The sequence below is a fragment of the Hippoglossus stenolepis genome, chromosome 1 (genome assembly GCF_022539355.2).
Source record: "Hippoglossus stenolepis isolate QCI-W04-F060 chromosome 1, HSTE1.2, whole genome shotgun sequence".
Taxonomy (NCBI): Eukaryota; Metazoa; Chordata; class Actinopteri; order Pleuronectiformes; family Pleuronectidae; genus Hippoglossus; species Hippoglossus stenolepis.
In genome coordinates, this window is record NC_061483.1 from 25982993 (window position 1) to 25995145 (window position 12153).

Consider the following 12153-nt stretch of genomic DNA (forward strand, 5'->3'; position numbering starts at 1 on the left):
TGTACTTGATGTTGTTTTGATGTAGTTATTTTAAAACCACAAAAACCTTGCGTGTCGGTTGTGCTTGTTATGGGGTTGTTGTTGGGGTGGTTGAGGATGCTGCTCTGACACAACATGACATTTCCCACTGTAGCATCCCTCTCTGTTGCTTCTGTTGCAATTTGCCAGAGCTGCCACACCTGTCACAGAAGCCGCAGAGCTTTGAAAAGACACTATTTTTAGGGGGATTGCTAATTCACAGCCCTAGATCGTACACAGGGGGGAGAAAACAAAGACGACGGAGAAGAATTGCGGTAGGGAAGATGACACGCAGCAGAGGTCATGAACCAGACAGTGCGATATGCCTCTTATAGCTCCTTGTGCCCCCAGGGAGCCAGAGAAAGACAATTTCCCATGAACTGTCTCTGGTTGCTTCAGCATGTGCTGCAGTTGCACCATGCAGAATACGACCTTCCTTATGTTTCCGGCCAGGCCTGGTGGCAGAACTTTTTAAATAGCACCCATTTCTGTTAAGTGACTTGTACGTGTGGTGTGCATCATCCAAGAGGAGGTTTAATCCACACCTACGCAGCTGTGTGTCTAGAATAGATGAGAACGAGACAGTGGGACAACTGGCACAATAAATAGCCCAATAAATGTAATGGGCTGCCTACTGTCTGGACGTGCATGTCTCTCTTTCTCTCTCTGTGTGTGTGTATGTGTTGGTCAGTGTGTATATGTCTGCGCATCACCCCAGGGATGTAAGTCAAAATAGAGGTGGCTGCTAACTTGCTATCTGTCTGCATTCCTGAGTGAGATGAAATAACAAGACAACACAATATAATTACCAATGCAAACACATGCTTCAGAGAACAAGTGGGCTGTCACAGATGGTAAACATGCCCTTACAGTCTCACTAAATTGTGTCCAGCTTGCATTCTAACATCTCTTGGTGCTGGTACCAGTGACGAAGGAAGTACTCAAACATTTTTATTCAGTGGAAATACATATTAATTGACAAACATATACTCAAGTAAAAGTAAAAGTACCACATTAAAGTTTCTACTTGACTAAGTACTTGCTTTACTTAAGGCTCTTGCCGAGTGGAGCCTATTCCCTAATTTAACAATCTCCTACATCATTATGGCATCATGAGTCTTGGCCTCCGCTGAAGCCATTTCAGATGTTTCTTTTTCACCAGTGCTTCTGCTGCTGCAGGAGGCGGGGTCTAATTCTACCTGCTCGCTCTGATTGGATCATTTGACCACTTCTCCTTTCATTTTTGGAGTGGAAAGCACAGATATTTGCTGATATATGAAGTGGAGTAAAATTGAAAAGTGCCTGAAAATCAACTTAAGTACATATACATGAAACATGTACTTAAAGGGATAGGTTATCCAAAAATGAAAGTTCACTCATTATCTACTCACCACTGTGCCGATGGAGGGGTGGGTGTTCGAGTCCACAAAACACTTTTGAAGTCTCAGGGATAAACAGCGTTGCAACCAAATCCAATGCCATTGAAGTAAATGGTGACCACTTCAAATGTAAAAAAACGTAAAATGCCTCCATACTGCTCCTGTGGTGTCATCCAAGTGTCTGCAAGCCCCGACATTCAAATTCGACTCAAAACGGCCTAATTTACACCATGTTTTAAGCCTAAATGTCCACCATTGTCCTCCTTCTAGTTACTGCTGCAGTTACTGATCTCGTCTCACGAGAACTCGCATGTATCACAAGTATCGCGAGAATCCCAAAAGTGTCAATCTCAAACACTTCACTCCATAGTGGTGGGTAGATAATGAGGGAATTTTCATTTTTGGGTGAACTATCCCTTTAAGTACAGTAACGTGTACAGTAGTTGATGCTCTGGAATGGGAACGTAATGAAATGATAGAACATTTCACCATCAAAGTTGTATCCTAAGCAGAAAACAGAGAAGATAAAACTGACTGAAGTAATTAGCTGTTCCCTGCTCCACTTCCACACTTGTTCACTTCTTCTTCTTATTGCTCAAACCCCTGCTGTACATTTCCACGTCACACCTCTCTGTTACGAACGCCTGGTTTCATTATGTCTCACTCACAAACCACTGTGAGTCTGACAATAATGACTGTGAGGGTGTTAATTAGTTAGTTGTCATGTTTCAATGTGCACTTGATTGTGCACTACAGGGACACCAGTAAACAAGTGTGTGTTGTAAGTGTTGCTGCAGTTAGCGCTCAGGATACTTTCCCCTCTAATGGGCCAGCAGTGTATAATGATGGAAAAGCTATAGCGGATAGAGTGGTCTTCCTCAAAAAAGAAGGTCGGCGGTTCGATCCCAGTCTTCCCCATGTGCAGGCCAAAGTGTCTGAACCCCAACGTGCCCCTCATAGAAAAAAAGTGCTGCCCATAGGGGCACTGTATGAATGTGTGTGTGAATGTATGAATGGCAATAAACTAAAGGGTACTGTAAAGTGCTTTGAGTGGTCATCAAGACTAGAAACAATTATATAAATACTGACCATTTACCAAAAGAGACAGCAGCACCTCCAAACTGTAACAATTTACACATTCATATTTTTAGCCTTAAGCATCAACAGGCTCACTGCATGTGCTAAGCTCTGCTAATCACTATGGACCCCTTGTTTCCATACGTTAAACATGTGTTAAACATACCCACACAGCAACAACCTCTCTCAAACCTGAACTTCCCACTGCATTCCTCTCTTTTTCCCAGACAGACGTGTTTGTGCTGCTGTTCCAACAGGACAGCCCCAGGCAGTTTATAGACTGTACATGTCAGATGGAACAGCACTCCCCCTCAGCTGTGCTGACAACATGGCCCGGTGATCGCAAGGATGTAATTTAAATGGGTCACAGTGTGAGGACAACGCTACCATTCAGCCAGCCAGCAAGTCAACCAGTCCGTCAGCCAGTATATCAGCAAGGGCCTGATTCCCAGTGTGCATAGTCATGTGTGCCACCTGTGAGCTGGGATGTGCGAGCTTGAGGTATATGAAAAGTATAAAGATATAATTAATAACAACAATTCTGCATTAAAATGTCTAAAAACAACTAGAACTATAGTTTATATATTTGACTTGTATACTCACATTGTCCAAAATGTTTTCAACAATGTTCAAACCCAGAGAAATCCACCTTTTTATTCAAGGCAACAGGACGTGTCATTGTAGTCATGTTTTACTCGCACCATATCAACCTGTAGCCTTGACCCCAGTCTCTGCTGTAACATTCGCAGCAAATGACATTTGGCGAAGTAAGAACACGCTGCTAGCCAGTTAGCTAGTCGCCTATTTGTTACATGAATAAAACTTTAATACATTACCTCATCCATGAACATGATTTGCGCCTGAGTTGTATAAGGTAGATTTTGATCAGCGATGGTGGTAGAGAACACAGCCAGCCTGATCCCACGCTGCTTCACCACATCATCAAACTAGGTCTTTTGTTATTGATGTGACTGAGAGTTTGTATAGTGGCCACAGTCACATATTGTACAATAACATTAACTAATTGCAACCCAGTCTTTAGAAGAAAACATCAGGACTGGACGATTGTGCAAACCCAGAATTTTATCCAGTCTTTGGATTGTTATTAGCAAAGCAAGGCAGCAATGTTATAATTATTTAAAAGATCATTTTGGGGATGAATTAATTACTTCAGCATTTGAAATACTGAATCTATTCAGTTTATTCTATTCTAGAGAAATTGTAAAACCTGAAATATAGTCCAAATATTGTTTATATCGCTGAACCTTTGCTAGTTCTTTTGCAAGTATTGAACGCTGGAGGCCCCGTGTGTCCCTTAGAGCTTAAGTTTGTTATACTGACATTCTCCATGTATGTAGGCGGGACTCCTCGATTTTTTGGGTTAAAGACCTAACAAACAATTGAGTAACAGTTGTTGAGTTGTCAAATCAGTGTAGTTGTACAAACTAATGTTGTAAAATCCTCTCTTTACACCATTTTTTGTGATTTATTGTCATTTAGATGGTTGCCTTGCATTCAGATGACAATGAAGTTTGCGTTTTCTGTTTGGATTTTCTTTTCTTTTTTTCCCCCGGGTCCCCACAGCCATCATTTTCTACAGAGAGTCAGTACTTCAAACATTAAAGTAGCACTCCAGTCAAAATATATTACTGGAGTCAAACATTAACTCCTGTGGACTTGAAAGGTTGCTGTAAACTGTTTCAAGGTTTGTCCTTCATGGTGCACAGCAGGTGGAGTCACTCTGAATTTATATCAGTTCCATTCTGACAAGGTTTCAACCTAAAAAAACAACTAGAGTTTTCAAAGTGCAGCAAAATCCACTCCTGAGTGGAATGCTAGATACATTTTAACACGTAGAGAAGCAAGGCAGGCATTTCTTTGTGTGAGATGATCACAAATCAATTGATGTCAGAATCTGAATATTATGAACTAAGCCACCTCGGGTCTTTGTTTTTTTCTTTTCATCACTTTGCATCCACCTCTTGCTAAAGGCCGACCTCCGGGTTGGACTCCATGGAGTTAGATGCATGACAAAACTGATTGGCTGTTTAAAATTGAAATGGGGCTGTTGTCATCAACCAGAGCTCCATGTAACACCCACACTGAGCTGATTATCAACCCTGACAGCCTGCTAGAAAGTCATAGACTGCAGATAGACAAGCAACCACCTCCTCAGCCCACTTAGCCAGTCAGGAGTCCATCAAGACTGAAGCCATTGTCTCGATACACTCACCCCCGGGCTAGATGAGATGGAGGCTGGAATGCATGTAGAGGCGAGAGGCGAGCACCACTGCTCTCACTCTGCACAAGAATCCTTTCTTCTGAGGGAGACATGAGAGAATGCACAGTAGTTTGGGCCGATGGAAGGAGGGGGCGAGAAGAGCCTGATAACCAGCTGTCTAGAGAGAATGAGTGAAGATGTAGACATCAAAAACAGCCGGGGACATTTCTGAAGCAGGGCTTCCCTCAATATGTTCTCTGATGAATGAAAAACCTGGAAATTAAAAAAATGGTCTTTTACATACTCTTTTTTTCCATCTTTATAAATAGTATTAAAAGAAAATAGTTTCCCATTCTGCTGTAATGTGCAGGATTTTAAATGTAACATTAGAAATCAGACAAATTGAAACTGAACTGCCAACAGACACACTTCAAGTCAGACTCTTGCTCGCCCTCTCTCACTGACTCGCAGCCTCTTCTTCTCTCGCTTTCATGTGTGTCAGTTTGCAGGCATATCTCAACTTTGAGGATGTTATCACAGGAATCCTTCTGGCCCCGGGCGGGGAATCTGACGGAGCTGAAAGCTGAAACGTGGAGGGAACAGATTCGCTCTGCGGCGCGGTGAATGAGCTGGAATGACAGAGGGAGATGAAGCAAGGCAAGAAGTGATTCTGCCATGAAAAAAGATGAAAGAGGGAGAATGGGAGCCGAGATGCAGAGGCCCGAGCTGTAAAGAAATCTTATCTCTGTCACAGCACGACGGTGAGCGCAGAGTCTGGCTGTTGCATGCAGAGACTGAAGGACTCATTCTTGTAAAATCCCCCAGAGACGCAAATTGAAAAAGCAGCAATATTTCATTTGCCACATGTAGTCAGGCAGTTGTCCATGAGGTCCATGCTAATGTCTCTCGAAACAGAACCATACTCCTACATTGCTTTTTCTTACAAACAGGATGTTGGATCTATTTCTGCTGAAAGTGCAGGACGTCTTCCTGTTTAGTGCGTTCAAGCAGTCTTGTCTTCTGCTATGAAGAATGCAAAATGACTAGAATCGCAATGCATGCTTTCATTTCTACAGTATCAATGTCTATGGATTAATTGAGCTTTAATGTCAAATTACAGGTAGTTGTATTGTTTAAACTCAAGGTAAATGTTTAGAGGGAAGCATTTATTCGCTTCCTTTACGTTCTGTGCATTGGGTACAGAGCTGGAGTAAAAAGGTGATTAGCTTAAGTTTGCATAAAGACTGAGCAGTGTCATGTTTGTTTCTTAACTCCAAACAGAAGTTAAAGCTAGTTTCAGGAAAATGACCATGACTTCTTGTTGTTTAAAATGTTTTGTTTGTATGTATGAAACAAGATACTTTAGAGAGCTGGGCGAGTTTTTACCTTCACCCCTAGACAGTGGTATCGATCTGTTCCTCTAACTCTGAAATGAAAGATAATTTTCCCAACATAACAAACTGACTTTATTCTGGATATACCTAATATAAATACTCACTTTGAGTTGTCACTTTTTTTCATCTCGTAAAGCCATTTATGAGTAATGTGACATAAGACTCCACCTGGTTCATAAAAGGTTCTCATTTCCTCATAGATATTAACACTCAAACACACATGCACTTGTGCACATTTACATGCCTTTCCTCATTTGGCATCTGCCCCATTTGGCATTGTTTTCTGCTAGTTAGAAGTCTGCCTCACCATTCCTGCTGCAGCTGCCTGGAAAACATGACAACATCTCCAGTCTCCTCAGCACCACGGGCTCTCCTCCTGCTGAGCGGCCCAGTACCACTGCCTCTCACTGGACTCTGCCAGCTCCAGATGTCCCCGACCTGATGGAGGCAGGGTTCTTCCAGATGAAAGTATTTGGTGTGTGTGTGTGAGTGTGTGTGCCACCCTAACAGCTGTTACATAGCCAGACATCATGCCTAGAGAATGTTTGACTGATCTTGAATCCAGACGCTCAGTATGTTAGTGTGTCTGTGTGTGTTTTCTACAACGACTACAAGAGATCAAAAAAACAGCAACACTGGAACTTTGGATTTAAGTGCTGTTGTTTATTTAGTTGCTTCTAGAATTTGACAACCCAAACTAACCTACTGTCAAATTAAATATGCATCAGTAGGATAAGGAACAATAATGTTACTTAAATAAAGTCTGTTGCACACCAGTAGTCCTGAGTTGTACATTGACAAACAAATACAGTAGATCTCCATTACTTTCTCTAATTGCAGTAACAAGCACACACACACACACACACACACACAAACACACACACACACACACACACACACACACACACACACACACACACACACACACACACACACACACACACACACACACACAAACACACAAACCACTTCTTGTCTCAGTTCATCTCCATCATCGCTGAGGAAGGCCCCCTTGGGAGCAGAGTGTCTCCATGATTAGACATTACATTGACTTACTTTGATTTCCTGAAGACTTACTCTATTCTTATCCGTAGTTACTACTTCCCTAACCCTAACCATAACCCTAACCTTAACTTTACCCAAACCTTAACCTTAAAACATGTCCACACACACACACACGCACGCACGCACGCACGCACGCACCCACACACACACACACACACACACCACACACACACACACACACACACACACACACACACACACACACACACACACACACACACACACACACACACACACCATGTGTCCCTGGTGATGTTTTGCTCATTAACTTTATTACATCGCATAATTTTTATGATCTTTCTTGGCGGTTGTTATGATAATAGGTTTAACATCAGTGTGAAACCTGACTCTGTGTGGGTTTGATCTGCAAACACACACACACACACACACACACACACACACACACACACACACACACACACACACACACACTCACAGCGATACAGGTTTTATTGTACAGATGAGGGAACTACGTTCATAAAAATCACTGTGCAGCGCTACACATCAAGATTTGATGGAGGATGCAATAAAAGTTTAGAGACAGTAATATAAAGTCAGCAGAACATGATGACCAGGTAAGTCTTCTCATGGCTGTTAGGCCATTTCCTGGTGGAGTTGATGCGTGAGCTGAAAGCAGTTTGATAGCTTGTCTCAGAGCGGTTCCCCACAGGCTGAGGGATGTTCTCGATGTGATTGTTCATCTCGGAGACAGTGATGTAAGTGTATAATAATTAAAGAGACCTGGGGGAGAGGGAAATCATTCTCCACCTTTAAGTTCCATCCAAACTAATCTCTTTCATTATGTCATTATCACGAAATGAGTCAGTTAAGCTTCTGTTACCAAATTATGAGTGAGATGCCTCTTCATTCCCCGAGTAGTGTGAACACAGTATCATCACAGATATGAGGGAGGATTAATCTTGAGAGTGTCTCATCTCTGGGTCCGTGGAGGTCAAAGGTTGATAACACAAGGGGCGTGTGGGAAGTGAAGAGCCAGCTGCTGTGGAGACAGGGTCAGAGCTTTCTCTCAGGAAAAGAAGACCCACCCCACCCCCTCAAATTGTCAATAAAAACACTTGCTTGTTGAGTATCTGCACAGTACATGTATACTGAGTGTGTTTCATGCTGCATTAAAATAACTGACTGCTGCAGTTAATGGTAAACACTGACCTAGTTTTGCGTTTGGCAGCTCAGAGAAGTGAAAATGAGAGTGAAATTCAAATGAGCTGCTAATGAAGCAACAGTTTCCTTCTTAGAGAATAAAACAAACACCGTAGCAAATAGTGACGAGCCTTTAAGTATCATTATCCACCACATAATCTGCTCTGCCAACACTGTCAGCATGTGTACCCATGCACCTGCATCTGTGCATGGTAACCTGTTTATATTTGTGTGTCCAGATGGAACTTCCAGGTGTTGTTTGAGTCCAGAAGGACTTCCTGTGCCGCTGGGTGGCCTGCAGACTTTGATCTTCACAATCTTTTGGTTTATTGTTTAACACAGGATTTAAGCTGAATTTGAGTTGTAATTTTTACTTTTAAATGATCCAAATGACAGTGATTACGTGAAACAGTTCGAGACATGGGAGCATGATGTTTAGGTAACAATCCAGGACAGTCTGAACCGTCGAATTCATGAAAAAAAAAATCTCTATAATGTAATAAAAATTACTTTTAATATACGAGCACAATTATGAGTGGCACAGTGAAACTGTCAAGAGCTCCTGACCTCGACTTCGTAAAACAGAATAGATTTTTATGTCTCACCACTTTGTGACAAAAATGTTCTTCACTTTTTTAAGTTTATCACTCATGAATTCGCATTTGACATTTTCAAGACCCAGCTTCGATTTATAGGGAACGTGACCTTTTCAACAAACAACTTTATCAAAGTACCAGTTTTTTTACTCGCCATATATATTCGTGGCATGAAACTATGCAGTAAATTGTCGTGGATATTGATTGCCGTTTGCAGTAATAGCGCTGAATGTGCGTCACATCCCCTGCAGCAGAGTTGACAATAACTAGCAGCTCGACATGGAAATGACGATAGTCTGCTCTCTGTTGTCAAGGACACCACCTTCACCTACACCTGAGGATTTACCAAATGATTTGAACAGTGTAGGTCCCTGTGCACCAGTCACCAACAGAATTTATTTTCAAGAGTGGAAGTTAAAACTTGCAAATGCCCCTGAGTGACGTCATCAAACGTTTGAAACCATTCTACATAAAGATAGAAAGAGAAAGAGCTTTAGATGGAAAGTTACTATGATCTTGTTTTTGACATGTATTTGGCAAATAATAAATGCATGATCAACACAGTAACACGTGGTTCAAACTGAGAACATGTACTTTTCATTTCATGGACCCTTTTAAAGCAGGAGAACAGGGTCTGTGAGATAAATGAAGATGGTTTCATGAAGCGGAGGTGGACGCATGATAGTTTAAATGCATCAGCGCAGTTGGTTTCTGGTCTTTATCAGAAAGCGAAGAAGCATCAGCACTGATCGTTAAACAGACAAAGAAAAGAGAAGAACTTAATGAACAGGAAATTAAAAGGGGGGAAAAGTGGCAGTGGTTTTGGTTGGCAGGCTGTCTTTGATAGCCGTCCCCCAAAGACGGAGACAAAAACACTACAACATTGAGGACAGACATTTTGTGTATCGCTTTTCAATAGCAGTGTAACTCTGCTAAGCTCTAGCTATTATGTATACACCCCCACCAGCATTTTACAAGAATTAGGAGCATTGTAGCACTGACCAAAACACTGGCTCAAGTAAATTTCTCACAGTAGTGACGGTGAGCAGCCCTGTGGCAGCACACCTACTGTCTGCTGAGGGAATGACACATCGATCCTCACAACCCCTGAACCAGGCTCGACTACAGCTCCAGATGTTACCTCAACAATATCTAAGTGTGAAACAATGAGGGTGAAGGAGGAAGGGGGGATGTGACTGAAGAGAGGAAAGGAAAATGGAAACTGTGTTTTTAAGATGGCTAATTTATACTACACCTATTAAACATACAGAAAACATGATGCAAAGTTTTAATGACAATACGAACATGCCGATGTTATGAAATAACCATGAACTATGTTCACTGTGTGCGTTACAATGCTGCTATTTGATAATTGGCAGTAAACACAAAACACGTCCGAGGCTGATGGGAACTGCCATTTGTTTTGTAGTAATTGAGTCATAAACTGATGTGTTTATGGCACTAGATAAAAAGGCAGGTGATCAAACTTTTTAAAAGATTTTAAGAGGGGAACATGAATGTCGAGGCGCCCCTGGCTGAGGGGGCGTAGAGCGGTTGCCCTCTAACTAGGTGGTCGGCGGTTCGATCCCAGTCTTCCCCATCTGCATGCCAGTGTCCAAGATACTGAACCGCAAATTGTCCCTTCTCATAGAAAAATGCTGCCCATAGATGCACTGTATGAATGATTGTGTGAATGGGTGAAGGTGATTGAAGAGAAATGCGCTATATAAATACAGACTATTTAGAATGTCTGAAGAAAATTTCATAGCAGATACATGTGGCATTTTACCGGGCGTGAGGAAAAGTTAGGGGATGACCAAGGTCAAAGTCATCCTCAGAGCTCAGAGGACCACAAATGTTGAATGGTTGAGATATCTCAGTCTGAACATAAGAGGTAGATCGACCTGATTGACTTTGTCGTCCCTTGTGCTACATCTGTATCATGACCTGGTTTCACTGGATGATCTGCAAACCTTTGGTAGAAAGAATAGACTGTAAACAAAGATGGACAACATGCCTCCACTTCCTCCCACTTTCCAGAAATGAAGCCAACATATCCCGGAGATGAACACTGCCATCTTGCACATTTGGAGCCAGCGTCTGCGGTAGCGAGGTCCGACCGATACATGTCCTCAACCAATCGTGAATCAGGCTCAGCTGTCATTCATGATGTTTCACCTCATTTTTAAAGCATCAAATAATTAAAACCAAACTTACCAGAGAAATTCGCACCGTATCATTGTGATAAGAACTACCTAAAATGACAGAAACCATCTTTGATAAATATTTTTTTGTCATGCCCTTTGACTTTGCATCTACTAACATGGAGGAGGTGGGATTTATAACCTATACTGCAGCCAGACACCAGGTGGCAATTAATCCCCTGTGTCTTCCCTTTTGGGGAGCCGTCATCTTTAATCAATGTAAAGAAAGTAGTTCCACAAACAAACTACACTTAAAATCTATTCTAAAGTCCTTTGCATTGAAATCCCTGCCCGTGTGTAAACACCACTTAAAATGCCCAACAGGTGTGTTGTTAAACAGGTGGTTCAGCTTCACACATTTCAGCAGAGAACTTTGCTGAAGCTGCTAGTGATTAACTTTTTGTGCGTGCATGTGCTTGTGTTTTGGTGTTGTGGGTCTCAAAGTGAGTTCATTTTCTATCCAGAGGAAAGAGATAGCTGCAAGTAATTACGGTGCTCCGCAGGGTGCACCTGGTGATAACTGGAGCAGATAGGTTTAACAAGCAGTGATCCAGGCCAGACCCAGACTTCACATGCAAACATACGCAGCAGGAAAGCATTAAAGTCATGTAAACAAGGTGCAAAGCAGGCCAACATATTAAAATACCACATGCACACACACAAAATGAAGCATTTAAATTGCTTGTTTACAAAGCGCACAGAGGTATGTCAGACTTGTAATGGTTGAGAGTGCATCTAAAAGTAGGTCAGTAAGTTTATACAGAGGTAGTGCATCCATCCATCTCCTGTATTATAACAGGTTCAGATAAATAAGATGACATGGGACCAGGGCATTCATCTAGATGTTAGTACCAGTTATTCCAAACAGTTACATAAGCGTACATTTCTCATTAAAGCTGTTTTAAGCAATTTTATAGCTGAAAAGATTATCCATTAAGGAAAAGATGTCCCTGCTAGTCAACTTTACTCATACTACACTCTACTGTCAAACATTTTAGCCTCTTTGAGCTTGTTTTGCTTTCACAGTCTCCAGGTACA